Below are 15466 nucleotides of genomic sequence, written 5' to 3' on the forward strand. Positions count from 1 at the left end.
TATTTATTTATGATAGTCATACAGAGAGAGAGAGAGAGAGAGGCAGAGACACAGGCAGAGGGAGAAGCAGGCTCCATGCACCAGGAGCCCGACGTGGGATTCGATCCCGGGTCTCCAGGATCGTGTCCTGGGCCAAAGGCAGGCGCCAAACCGCTGCACCACCCAGGGATCCCTAAATGTATAAATCTATACAAATCTGTAAAAACAGAAAGGAGGGGCATCTGCGTAGCTCAGTGGTTGAGCATCTGCCTTTGGCTCATGGTATGATCCTGGGATTCTGGGATCAAATCCTCCATCAGGCTCCCCAAAAGGAGCCTGCTTCTCCCTCTGCCTATGTCTCTGTCTTTTTCTCTGTGTCTCTCATGAATAAATAAATAAAATCTTAAAAAAAAAAAAGACAGGAGATAAGTGTTTGCCTAGTGTTGGAAGGTGTGGAGGGAAACAACTCCATGTAGTAAAAGAACTCTGAAGTCTCAAAATAAAGAAAAGTAGATGAATGAATTTTTATGTTTATTTATTTATTTTTAAAGATTTTATTTATTTATTCATGAGAGAGAATGGGGCTGATAGGGACTCAATCCTGGGACTCCAGGATCATGCGGTGAGCTGAAGGCAGATGCTCAGCCTCTGAGCCATGCAGGCATCCCTGACATGCTTATACTATGGAATACAGTAGTACTCCCTTATCTATGGGGGATACTTCCAAGACCCTTCCCGGTGGATACCAGAAACTGCAGATACTACCAAACCTTATGTATACTATTTTTTTCTATACATGCATATGTATGATAAAATCTAATGTGTACATTAGGCACAGTTAGAGACTAACAATAACATCTAAATAATAAGCTAGAACAATCAAAACACTATGCTGTAATAAAAGTTATGTAAATGTGTTCTCTTACAAAATATCTTATTAAGCTGTACTCACCCTTCTTCTCATGATGTGAAATGATCAAATATATACATGAGGAGATGAAGTGAGGTGACTGATATAGGCATTATGGGCAGTGTCAGGCTACCACTGACCTTCTGACGATACATCGGGAAGATGATAATCTGCTACTGGACTACAGTTGAGCACAGGTAATTGAAACCATGGAAAGCTAAACTGTGGATAAGAGGGGACTACTTTATTATAGAATAGTCAAAATGACTGGATTGTACTGAGCAATAATATGGATGAAATCTTGGCAATCTAATGTTAAAGGGGAAAAAAATACATCCCCTAAGGTTTTTTTTTTAATTTTTATTTATTTATGATAGTCACACAGAGAGAGAGAGAGAGAGAGAGAGGCAGAGACATAGGCAGAGGGAGAAGCAGGCTCCATGCACCGGGAGCCCGACGTGGGATTCGATCCCGGTCTCCAGGATCGCGCCCTGGGCCAAAGGCAGGTGCCAAACCGCTGCACCACCCAGGGATCCCCAACTGATAAATAACTTACACTTATAACTTGAGCATCTTTTTTTATTCATTTGTCAACCTTGAATTCTTTTTTTTAAACTCCTTTTTTATTTTATTTTATTTTTTGAATTCCTTTTTTAAAACAATATTTTATTTATTTATTTGAGAGAGAGAGAGTGACCAAGAAAGAGAGAGCATGAGCAGGTGGGAGGGGTAGAGGGAGAGGAAGAAGCAGACTCTGGTGAGCAGGGAGCCCAATAACATAGGGCTCAATCTCAGGACTCCAGGATCATGACCTGAGCCGAAGGCAGACGCTTAACAGACTGAGCCATCCAGGTGCCCCAACAGCAGTCTCTTATAAAGTTAAATATATACTCAGTGAATAACTCAGATGTGACTCTTCTAAATATTTACCCAAAAGAATTCAATACCTGCTTAAACAAAAATTTGTAGTTGAATGTGCATAGTAGCTTTATTCACACTGCCCAAAAAACTAGAAACCACCAATGTCTAATTGGTGAACAGATTAAACAAATTAGAGTATATCCATACAATGCAATATTAGGAAAAAAAGAGTAAGCTTCTAATACACAAAGAATTATGTAATTATGTAATAATGTAAGAAGATTTACATAAAAGATTACATACTATATAATTCCTTCTATATGAAATTCTAGTAAAGGTGAAACTATTGTGGGCAGAAAGTAGGTCAGTGGCTACCAAGGACTGACAGAGAGGATTGACTACAAAATGGCATGAAGGAACTATTGGAAGTGTTGGAAACGTTCTATATCATGATTGTGGTAACAATTACATGATTGTATACATTTATCAAAATTCATTAAATCATATACCTGAAATTTGTGAATTTTATTGGATGTAAATTTTACCTCTAATGCTGGTTAACAAAGATTCTAGAAAAGTAGTGGCGGTAGCAACACAAATTTTGAATCATAAAATAGAGCAATCAGACAGCAAAACCAAAACCCTGTTAACAACACATAAGCAAAACTAGATGAGACAATTTTATGGGCTGAAAATTTTTATGTTGAAACCCTCACCCCCAGTACCTCAGAATGTCACAATATATGGAGATGTGGCCTTTAAAGAGGTGATTAAATTAGAACAAGGGTGGCATCTAATCCAAACTGACTGGTATCCTCATAAGAAGAAGAAATTCCAATTTACTGTGACAAACTAAGGATGTGCTGGCATGGAGGAAAAGCCATGTGAGGATATAGTGAGATGGTGGCCATCTGCAAGACAAGGAGGGAAGGCCTCAGGAAAAGACAGGTTGACATCTTGATCTTGGGCTAATAGACTCCAGAACTGTGAGAAAACAAATTTCTGTTGCTTAGGGCATCAAGTCTGTGGTAGTTTGTTATGACACTCCCAGCAAACTAATACAGATAAACCCGCAAACATAAACAAGTGAGGGAAAAACAAAGCAAAACAAAACAATGCATTACCTGTTTGGTGACTCTGTGACTGAAAAACAGATCAAAATAAATTGCCCAGAATCTATCACAGAGAGACAAAGGAATAGAAAACAATATAGGAATTATGGGGGAAAAAGTAAAAGAACATTGACTATGTAAAACAGTAATGTCCTTCTGGTTTAAAAAAAGATAATAAAAATATAAGAGAACAATAATTTACATTGGGAGGTGGATGGATAAATGTAGCTAAAGTACCCCAAATACTTTCTAGTGGTACTGGGATGAGTAAAGATATGAACTGTTTTGGAACTTAATAGGTTTTAGTATGCACAGTTTTTCTGAGGTAACCTTTAGAAAAGCTTAAAAATATGGAATTTCTAAGCTAGTAGAGGGAAAAAACAAAATGGTAATTTTCAAAAATCCTGAATAAAACAAGGAAGAAACGAATACAGAACTGGCAAGATAACCTGAAAAGCACAAATTAAGATTGTTTATTTATTTATTTAAAGATTTTATTTATTTATTCATGAGAGTCACAGAATGAGAGAGAGAGAGAGAGAGAGAGAGAGAGAGAGAAAGGGGCAGAGACACAGACAGAGGGAGAAGCAGGCTCCATGCACGGAGCCCGACGGGGGACTGGATCCCTGGTCTCCAGGATCACACCCCAGACCGAAGGTGGCGCTAAACCGCTGAGCCACCAGGGCTGCCCAAGATGGTATATTTAAAGCCAAATATATTAGTAATTACACAGACTACAAATGGACCTAGTACTCTATTTAAAAGACAAAGAGATTGTCAGGTTGGATTAAAAAATTATATTGTGTTTTTAAAACACATCTATAACTTACGGATACAAAAAGGTTGAAATTGAAGATGGTAAAACTACATCATGTTGACAATAAACGAGAATGTTCATTGTAATTGTACTATTAGCACACAACGGAAACTTTAAGACAACATGGATTATTAGAGGTGCCTTGTTTGAGGCTCTTATAATTACCTTGCCTGAAGTAGTTAATTTTTTTCATGTTCTTCTCCCCTTGTATTGAAACCATAAACTATAAAAAAAATTTCAGCATACTCTGAAAGGACAATTATAAAGTCAAACCTAAGTATCAAGAACATTACCAAATTTTGACACTTTGATTAAGAATAATGTAGAGGATAAATGAAGGAATACATTCATCAGTAGACAGAGCAGCGATTCCAATAAAATGTAAAGTGAGACTATAACTTCGCTATTTGGAGTTTCTCATGACCATGCAAACAGATCAAAGGCTGGGATGATAATAAGGGAGAAATAGATTAGTGTCTGCTGGGCTGGATTGATCCTGGCTCATGTGGGATGTGAAATTTCCAAATGAAACATGGATAGAACTCAAAGATTTCCTTGAGTCTTATCCCTATCATTTCCAGTTGTAAAAACAAACAAGAAACAGACAAAAAACCCCAAACAAAAAAACCTGAAAGAAAGCAAACCAACAAAGATTCTGATCTTTTATGAAGAAGGTTTGGGTAACTTTACCCATAAAAACTTCCCGGTTTGGTAATTAAAAGGGAATGTGTCACAACTATTATTGACAGAAAGGAAGACTGGAATATCTACCTAATTTATATATAGTTATATATTATTATTACATTTCTTTTTCAAATTTTATGTAGGTTGTCACAACTTAGACAAAAAGTCATAGAATGTCCACACAGGATTCTGACAGACAGAGTAGGTATAAACATCACCCAACCCAATTTTGGTTGAATGAGAAACAGTTCATGAATAAATGAGAAACTTTTTTTTTTTTAAATGAGAAACTTTTTAGATGAGGTTTTAATTTTCAATTATGGGAAGAATGATGTATATTGGTGGGATGCCATCTTGTGAATATCGGTCACTCATTTGGCTATGCAGTATTTATGTGCTTCTGCTATTATGGTTAATACCCATCTTTAAGAAGCTGAGGTTGATTCTCATTAAACTGAAAATGCATCTGTCTTTTCAGCAGCTAAGGTACAAGAATGGAACCTGGGCTTTGGCACTCAAACGCACCCATATCAGAACAGCAAGGTGACGATACAAAGTAACAAGGATGGGAAATTCCACCTGGGCAATGGGTAACCCCATGTACACAGGTGGCAGTAGCAGAAACATCTAGAGTCTACCACCCATGTTGTTAGTAGTGTAAACTGGGGATTCGGTCCAGTAGTGGCAGCAGCAGCAGTAGAGACCTCACAAGTTCTGTGTCATCACATGCAGCCTTGTTTTGGGCTCTGCATCTTTGTTCCTTAGCATACTAAGATTTTCTATGAACAGCTCAGTATTCTTTGAATTTCTTATCTACTCAAATTTTAAAAAGATAGAACATTGACTGTAACCAATATGTTTCCATTAAAATGGGAAATAAAACAAAGATGGCTATAGTAGAAATTACTGTGGGTGATAATTAATCATAACTTCCTGATTTCTGGACTAATTGAGAAATAGACTATTATTGTTGGTGATACCTTATTGAAAAAGGCAGCTTCAATCTGGAGTTAAAATGTGTAACTTAATCCCTGGGTGGCGCAGCGGTTTAGCGCCTGCCTTTGGCCTAGGGCACGATCCTGGAGACCCGGGATCGAGTCCCACGTCGGGCTCCCGGTGCATGGAGCCTGCTTCTCCCTCTGCCTGTGTCTCTGCCTCTCTCTCTCTGTGTGACTATCATAAATAAATTTAAAAAAATTTAAAAAAAATAGTAGAAAGACATATAACCCAGTTTCAAAATGGGCAAAGTATCTGAAATGACATTTCTGCAAATAAGGCATATAAATGGCCATTAAGCACATGAAAAAATGCTCATCACTAGTCACCAGTAAAATGCAAGTCAAAACTGTAAGATACTACTTCATACCCATTAGGGTGACTAATATAAAAGAAATTTAATAACAAGTGGTCCAAAGGAATTATGAAGAAATCATAATCCTCAGGGCACTTGGGTGGCTCAGTGGTAGAGCCCACCTGAGCCTTTGGCTCAGGTTGTGATCACGGGGTCCTGGGATTGAGTCCCTCATTGGGCTTCCCACAGGGAGCCTACTTCACCCTCTGCCTGTGTCTCTGCCTCTCTCTGTGTGTCTCTGATGAATAAATAGATAAAAATCCTTAAAAAAATGAAATCAATCTTCATTTATGGCTGGTGAAAATATAAAATAGTGCAGCACTTTAGAAAACAGTCTGGAAGTTCCCCAAACTGTTAAGGGTATATGACCATATAACCCAGTAATTTCACTCTTAGATATATATTCCCAAGAGAAAGAGAAGTATATGTACACAGAAACATTTCAAGAATGTTTTAGCATGGGACGCCTGGGTGGCTCAGCGGTTAAGTGCTGGCCTTCGCGGCTCAGGGCGTGATCCTGGAGTTCCGGGATCGAGTCCCACATCAGGCTTCCTGTATGGAGCCTGCTTCTCCCTTTGCCTGTGTCTCTGCCTCTCTCTCTCTCTCTCTCTCTCTGTCTCTCATAAATAAATAAATAAATAAATAAAATCTTTAAAAAAATAGAATTTTCATAGCAGCATTAATAGTTGTAGCCAAAAACTGGAAACCTAGATGTCGAGCAACAAATGCATGGATAAATTAAATGTAGTATATCCACACAACAGGGTGCTATTCAGAAAAAAAAGAATGAAGTACCGACACATGCTACAAAAGAGATAACCCTTGAAAACATGTTCTGTGAAGGAAGCTAGACAAAAAAGACAATAGATTATATAATTACATTTATATTAAATGTATAAACCTAATTTTTATTTATTTATTTATGATAGTCATACAGAGAGAGAGAGAGAGAGGCAGAGAGGCGCCAAACCGCTGCGCCACCCAGGGATCCCTAAATGTATAAATCTATACAAATCTGTAAAAACAGAAAGGAGGGGCATCTGCATAGCTCAGTGGTTGAGCATCTGCCTTTGGCTCATGGTATGATCCTGGGATTCTGGGATCAAATCCTCCATCAGGCTCCCCAAAAGGAGCCTGCTTCTCCCTCTGCCTATGTCTCTGTCTTTTTCTCTGTGTCTCTCATGAATAAATAAATAAAATCTTAAAAAAAAAAAAAGACAGGAGATAAGTGTTTGCCTAGTGTTGGAAGGTGTGGAGGGAAACAACTCCATGTAGTAAAAGAACTCTGAAGTCTCAAAATAAAGAAAAGTAGATGAATGAATTTTTATGTTTATTTATTTATTTTTAAAGATTTTATTTATTTATTCATGAGAGAGAATGGGGCTGATAGGGACTCAATCCTGGGACTCCAGGATCATGCGGTGAGCTGAAGGCAGATGCTCAGCCTCTGAGCCATGCAGGCGTCCCTGACATGCTTATACTATGGAATACAGTAGTACTCCCTTATCTATGGGGGATACTTCCAAGACCCTTCCCGGTGGATACCAGAAACTGCAGATACTACCAAACCTTATGTATACTATTTTTTTCTATACATGCATATGTATGATAAAATCTAATGTGTACATTAGGCACAGTTAGAGACTAACAATAACATCTAAATAATAAGCTAGAACAATCAAAACACTATGCTGTAATAAAAGTTATGTAAATGTGTTCTCTTACAAAATATCTTATTAAGCTGTACTCACCCTTCTTCTCATGATGTGAAATGATCAAATATATACATGAGGAGATGAAGTGAGGTGACTGATATAGGCATTATGGGCAGTGTCAGGCTACCACTGACCTTCTGACGATACATCGGGAAGATGATAATCTGCTACTGGACTACAGTTGAGCACAGGTAATTGAAACCATGGAAAGCTAAACTGTGGATAAGAGGGGACTACTTTATTATAGAATAGTCAAAATGACTGGATTGTACTGAGCAATAATATGGATGAAATCTTGGCAATCTAATGTTAAAGGGGAAAAAAATACATCCCCTAAGGTTTTTTTTTTTAATTTTTATTTATTTATGATAGTCACACAGAGAGAGAGAGAGAGAGAGAGAGGCAGAGACATAGGCAGAGGGAGAAGCAGGCTCCATGCACCGGGAGCCCGACGTGGGATTCGATCCCGGGTCTCCAGGATCGCGCCCTGGGCCAAAGGCAGGTGCCAAACCGCTGCACCACCCAGGGATCCCCAACTGATAAATAACTTACACTTATAACTTGAGCATCTTTTTTTATTCATTTGTCAACCTTGAATTCTTTTTTTTAAACTCCTTTTTTATTTTATTTTATTTTATTTTTTGAATTCCTTTTTTAAAACAATATTTTATTTATTTATTTGAGAGAGAGAGAGTGACCAAGAAAGAGAGAGCATGAGCAGGTGGGAGGGGTAGAGGGAGAGGAAGAAGCAGACTCTGGTGAGCAGGGAGCCCAATAACATAGGGCTCAATCTCAGGACTCCAGGATCATGACCTGAGCCGAAGGCAGACGCTTAACAGACTGAGCCATCCAGGTGCCCCAACAGCAGTCTCTTATAAAGTTAAATATATACTCAGTGAATAACTCAGATGTGACTCTTCTAAATATTTACCCAAAAGAATTCAATACCTGCTTAAACAAAAATTTGTAGTTGAATGTGCATAGTAGCTTTATTCACACTGCCCAAAAAACTAGAAACCACCAATGTCTAATTGGTGAACAGATTAAACAAATTAGAGTATATCCATACAATGCAATATTAGGAAAAAAAGAGTAAGCTTCTAATACACAAAGAATTATGTAATTATGTAATAATGTAAGAAGATTTACATAAAAGATTACATACTATATAATTCCTTCTATATGAAATTCTAGTAAAGGTGAAACTATTGTGGGCAGAAAGTAGGTCAGTGGCTACCAAGGACTGACAGAGAGGATTGACTACAAAATGGCATGAAGGAACTATTGGAAGTGTTGGAAACGTTCTATATCATGATTGTGGTAACAATTACATGATTGTATACATTTATCAAAATTCATTAAATCATATACCTGAAATTTGTGAATTTTATTGGATGTAAATTTTACCTCTAATGCTGGTTAACAAAGATTCTAGAAAAGTAGTGGCGGTAGCAACACAAATTTTGAATCATAAAATAGAGCAATCAGACAGCAAAACCAAAACCCTGTTAACAACACATAAGCAAAACTAGATGAGACAATTTTATGGGCTGAAAATTTTTATGTTGAAACCCTCACCCCCAGTACCTCAGAATGTCACAATATATGGAGATGTGGCCTTTAAAGAGGTGATTAAATTAGAACAAGGGTGGCATCTAATCCAAACTGACTGGTATCCTCATAAGAAGAAGAAATTCCAATTTACTGTGACAAACTAAGGATGTGCTGGCATGGAGGAAAAGCCATGTGAGGATATAGTGAGATGGTGGCCATCTGCAAGACAAGGAGGGAAGGCCTCAGGAAAAGACAGGTTGACATCTTGATCTTGGGCTAATAGACTCCAGAACTGTGAGAAAACAAATTTCTGTTGCTTAGGGCATCAAGTCTGTGGTAGTTTGTTATGACACTCCCAGCAAACTAATACAGATAAACCCGCAAACATAAACAAGTGAGGGAAAAACAAAGCAAAACAAAACAATGCATTACCTGTTTGGTGACTCTGTGACTGAAAAACAGATCAAAATAAATTGCCCAGAATCTATCACAGAGAGACAAAGGAATAGAAAACAATATAGGAATTATGGGGGAAAAAGTAAAAGAACATTGACTATGTAAAACAGTAATGTCCTTCTGGTTTAAAAAAAGATAATAAAAATATAAGAGAACAATAATTTACATTGGGAGGTGGATGGATAAATGTAGCTAAAGTACCCCAAATACTTTCTAGTGGTACTGGGATGAGTAAAGATATGAACTGTTTTGGAACTTAATAGGTTTTAGTATGCACAGTTTTTCTGAGGTAACCTTTAGAAAAGCTTAAAAATATGGAATTTCTAAGCTAGTAGAGGGAAAAAACAAAATGGTAATTTTCAAAAATCCTGAATAAAACAAGGAAGAAACGAATACAGAACTGGCAAGATAACCTGAAAAGCACAAATTAAGATTGTTTATTTATTTATTTAAAGATTTTATTTATTTATTCATGAGAGTCACAGAATGAGAGAGAGAGAGAGAGAGAGAGAGAGAAAGGGGCAGAGACACAGACAGAGGGAGAAGCAGGCTCCATGCACGGAGCCCGACGGGGGACTGGATCCCTGGTCTCCAGGATCACACCCCAGACCGAAGGTGGCGCTAAACCGCTGAGCCACCAGGGCTGCCCAAGATGGTATATTTAAAGCCAAATATATTAGTAATTACACAGACTACAAATGGACCTAGTACTCTATTTAAAAGACAAAGAGATTGTCAGGTTGGATTAAAAAATTATATTGTGTTTTTAAAACACATCTATAACTTACGGATACAAAAAGGTTGAAATTGAAGATGGTAAAACTACATCATGTTGACAATAAACAAGAATGTTCATTGTAATTGTACTATTAGCACACAACGGAAACTTTAAGACAACATGGATTATTAGAGGTGCCTTGTTTGAGGCTCTTATAATTACCTTGTCTGAAGTAGTTAATTTTTTTCATGTTCTTCTCCCCTTGTATTGAAACCATAAACTATAAAAAAAATTTCAGCATACTCTGAAAGGACAATTATAAAGTCAAACCTAAGTATCAAGAACATTACCAAATTTTGACACTTTGATTAAGAATAATGTAGAGGATAAATGAAGGAATACATTCATCAGTAGACAGAGCAGCGATTCCAATAAAATGTAAAGTGAGACTATAACTTCGCTATTTGGAGTTTCTCATGACCATGCAAACAGATCAAAGGCTGGGATGATAATAAGGGAGAAATAGATTAGTGTCTGCTGGGCTGGATTGATCCTGGCTCATGTGGGATGTGAAATTTCCAAATGAAACATGGATAGAACTCAAAGATTTCCTTGAGTCTTATCCCTATCATTTCCAGGTGTAAAAACAAACAAGAAACAGACAAAAAACCCCAAATAAAAAAACCTGAAAGAAAGCAAACCAACAAAGATTCTGATCTTTTATGAAGAAGGTTTGGGTAACTTTACCCATAAAAACTTCCCGGTTTGGTAATTAAAAGGGAATGTGTCACAACTATTATTGACAGAAAGGAAGACTGGAATATCTACCTAATTTATATATAGTTATATATTATTATTACATTTCTTTTTCCCATTTTATGTAGGTTGTCACAACTTAGACAAAAAGTCATAGAATGTCCACACAGGATTCTGACAGACAGAGTAGGTATAAACATCACCCAACCCAATTTTGGTTGAATGAGAAACAGTTCATGAATAAATGAGAAACTTTTTTTTTTTAAATGAGAAACTTTTTAGATGAGGTTTTAATTTTCAATTATGGGAAGAATGATGTATATTGGTGGGATGCCATCTTGTGAATATCGGTCACTCATTTGGCTATGCAGTATTTATGTGCTTCTGCTATTACGGTTAATACCCATCTTTAAGAAGCTGAGGTTGATTCTCATTAAACTGAAAATGCATCTGTCTTTTCAGCAGCTAAGGTACAAGAATGGAACCTGGGCTTTGGCACTCAAACGCACCCATATCAGAACAGCAAGGTGACGATACAAAGTAACAAGGATGGGAAATTCCACCTGGGCAATGGGTAACCCCATGTACACAGGTGGCAGTAGCAGAAACATCTAGAGTCTACCACCCATGTTGTTAGTAGTGTAAACTGGGGATTCGGTCCAGTAGTGGCAGCAGCAGCAGTAGAGACCTCACAAGTTCTGTGTCATCACATGCAGCCTTGTTTTGGGCTCTGCATCTTTGTTCCTTAGCATACTAAGATTTTCTATGAACAGCTCAGTATTCTTTGAATTTCTTATCTACTCAAATTTTAAAAAGATAGAACATTGACTGTAACCAATATGTTTCCATTAAAATGGGAAATAAAACAAAGATGGCTATAGTAGAAATTACTGTGGGTGATAATTAATCATAACTTCCTGATTTCTGGACTAATTGAGAAATAGACTATTATTGTTGGTGATACCTTATTGAAAAAGGCAGCTTCAATCTGGAGTTAAAATGTGTAACTTAATACTTCACTTAAACTCTAGATATTGGGAGACATAACAAGTAGAGGAATGGGCCTGCAGAGTAGGTATAGAGAATCATAGCCTGCCCCAAGGAACATGAGAAATTGTCACATAAAGGGAGGTGATTTATGTATTTTAACACATTTCACCAAAGAAATAAATCATTTCTCTTACAACACACAAATAAGAGATGAAAACAGAAAACAGAAATTATCCTGAAAATCCAACCCTTCAGTCTGTTAAAATGCAGGAATTATGGTTTAAAAAAAAAAAAAAGTCTTGCCACTGTTCTCATGTCTACAACATTAAAAAAAAGTGAAATAGGTATAAATACTGTGAGATAGATATAACTTTATCCACAGATTATAAAGATCAAAAGAGTCTATCATTTTATAATCAATACCCTAATAAAAGATACTAAGTTTTCAAATATTACTAGCATATCTTAAGTATTATGAAGCACTATGTCATACAGATATCAGAAAGATGAAAAGTTGTCAAAAACATTTGAAACATGTGTATTAATATTCACTGAAGTTCAATTCAATGTGAATTCATTTTAAAATAATATTTAAATTTAGGGATCCCTGGGTGGCGCAGCGGTTTGGCGCCTGCCTTTGGCCCAGGGCGCGATCCTGGAAACCCGGGATCGAATCCCACATCAGGCTCCCGGTGCATGGAGCCTGCTTCTCCCTCTGTCTGTGTCTCTGCCTCTCTCTCTCTCTCTCTCTCTCTCTCTGTGACTATCATAAATAAATAAAAATTAAAAAAAAAAAAAAAGGAAAAAAAAATATTTAAATTGAATAAAATTCAAAATATAATCCCAGAGGCACCTGGGTAGCTCAGTTGGGTAGATGTCTGCCTTAGGCTTGGCTCGTGATCCCAGGGTCCTGGATGGAGCCCCACACCACGATCCCAGCTCAGCAGGGAGTCTGCCTCTCCCTCTCCACCTCCCTCTCTCCCTCTCCTCATGGTCTCTCTCACACTTTCTCTCTCTCCCTCAAATGGATGGACAGAATCTTAAAAAAAAAAAAAAAAAAAAAGCAATCTCAAATCATTTTTCATTGGAACTGAGTAAAATAATTAATTTTAATAAAGAAGCATTTGTCTTTATTTTCAAGTAAAAATTATGTTAAGAATATACAAATCTGGGATCCCTGGGTGGCGCAGCGGTTTGGCGCCTGCCTTTGGCCCAGGGCGTGATCCTGGAGACCCGGGATCGAGTCCCACCTCAGGCTCCCTGCAGGGAGCCTGCTTCTCCCTCTGCCTGTGTCTCTGCCTCTCTCTCTCTCTCCTGTGTTTCTCATGAATAAATAAATAAAATCTTAAAAAAAAAAAAGAATATACATATCTCTATTTCCAAGTAATAAGTTACTAAAAAAAGTTTAAGTCACAGATTGCTGGAAAACAGAGTACAGAAATAGATCTGAGAAATGAGCATTTAATATATAATAAAAGTATTTTAATCTAGTAGGAGAAAGAGGAATAGTTCAATAGTTGTTTCTGGCATAATTGGGTTTATTTCTGAATGGAAATAGCGCCGACATCCTATATTACACCATATATAATGATGAATTCCAGGTGTATTGTTAAAATCTGTGTGGGTGTATACACACCCACATATATGAAAAACTGCACTCTATTCCTTTATCCTCTTCCCTCTGAAAGTTTCTATAAGCAATACCATCCTAAGAAACAGAAAATATTGGAAACTAATTTTATAGAAATGAAATAAATAGACAAGAATATAAAATAAGAATGTTTATTGAAGCACTACTTTTAAATGGAAGAGAGGAAATAGTCTGAAATATCACAGTGGAGGAATAGTTGATTAGGTATTGATATAAGCACACTTGGGTATGAAATATGATGTAACCATTTAAAAAACTAAATCATCATTTACTGACTAGGGAAATTCAAAATGTAGTTGAATTTTAAAAACACATTACAAAGGGTATCATCGATTTTTTAGATAAATACTAAAAGTGTTAATATTTAAGCATAAAGAACCATTTGGAGGATATACGTAAGGTTCAAACATTACTCAGAAGGAAATGGACAGGCTAAAAGCGTGAGGAATAACGAAAGATTTTTTGTTTATTGGTATTGCTTCATTGCTTTGGATGCAAATGCATTACCTCTAATTTTTGATGAGGAACTCAATGACTTAAAACTGGATCATAAAAGAATATAAAATTTTATTTAGCAGTCCTCATTTTGATAGTAATGGAAAATATGTGAAATACCTGTTTTTACTAATACCTGTTTTTACTAATTTTCCCATTTGCAGACATTTTGCTCACTTCCACTTTTTTAAAAAAATATTTTATAGACAGAGAGCACCCACGTGAAAGTAGGGGGTGGAGGAAGGGCAAAGGGAGAGAGAGAATCCCAAGTAGATTCTGTGCTGATTGTGGAGCTGGCTGCAGGGCTTGATCTCAAAACCCTGAGATCATAACCTGAGCTGAAATCAAGAGTTAGACGCTCATCTGCCTGAGCCATCATGCACCTGACTCCACTTTTAAGAAATTGATCATAGGGATTCCTGGGTGGCGCAGCGGTTTGGCGCCTGCCTTTGGCCCAGGGCTCGATCCTGGAGACCCGGGATCGAATCCCACGTCGGGCTCCTGGTGCATGGAACTTGCTTCTCCCTCTGCCTGTGCCTCTGCCTCTCTCTCTCTCTCTGTGACTATCATAAATAAAAATTAAAAAAAAAAAAAAGAAATTGATCATAAAATACTTCACAGGCATACGCCTGTAACAAATAACTCAATGTTTTTTTTTTTTTTTTAACCCTCTAACATAGGATCTAAGAAAAAGGAAGTGGGGAGTGGGGGTTGGAGGAATGGAAGGACAGACCCGTAAATATGGATATAGGAGATTTTCCTTCCAAGACTGGTATCCATCCAATGCAGGAATTTGGTTGCTAAGCATGGAAACTGAGGCATAGAAAAGATCTATTTCAAAACTAATCTAACCTAAACAAAGCTAAGATGTGGGACCTTTTCTTAACTTCAGAATGCTTAATCTAGGATTTATGACAGAGTTGAGTAGTTGCAAACTACTAAAATATAGTATGGTTCACAGGGCTAAAATATTTACTACCTGGCCCTTAATGGGAAGTCTGCTAACCTTTCATCTAGAACACAATACATAATGCCAGGAACATATTTGCTGCTAGTTCAAAACTGTGATGGTCGGGTTAGTTTTCTTCTTCACAGGTTAACTATTTTTGAAAATTTCAGTGTGTATATAGCTCAACAATGGGATATGCAACATACAAAATATAACGAATTTTTAAACTTAGTATGATGTTTAGAATAAAGAACTCTAAAATATTGGGGCTAGATCAAGTCCTTAAAAAAATCCTTACACTTGGGAGCTTAGTTACTTCATCTCTGGAAATATCTTAATCTAAACCCATTCACAACTAAGAAATTCTAACAAAATAAATTATCTTGTGTTGTACCATTCATTTGCAACCCTAAATTTGCTTGGGACCAAGGAATTTGCACTATTAAAAACTCCTCCGATGGAGCCCAT

General features: G+C 37.1%; 1 protein-coding gene across 1 annotated transcript in view; it reads right to left on the reverse strand.

Moving 5' to 3' along the window:
* ZFP82 (ZFP82 zinc finger protein) overlaps window positions 1-15466 on the reverse strand; it is a 66632-nt gene that overhangs the window by 33585 nt on the left and 17581 nt on the right. The gene's annotated exons all lie outside the window — the stretch shown is intronic.

The sequence above is a fragment of the Vulpes lagopus genome, chromosome 2 (assembly GCF_018345385.1).
Source record: "Vulpes lagopus strain Blue_001 chromosome 2, ASM1834538v1, whole genome shotgun sequence".
In the NCBI taxonomy this organism is placed as follows: Eukaryota; Metazoa; Chordata; class Mammalia; order Carnivora; family Canidae; genus Vulpes; species Vulpes lagopus.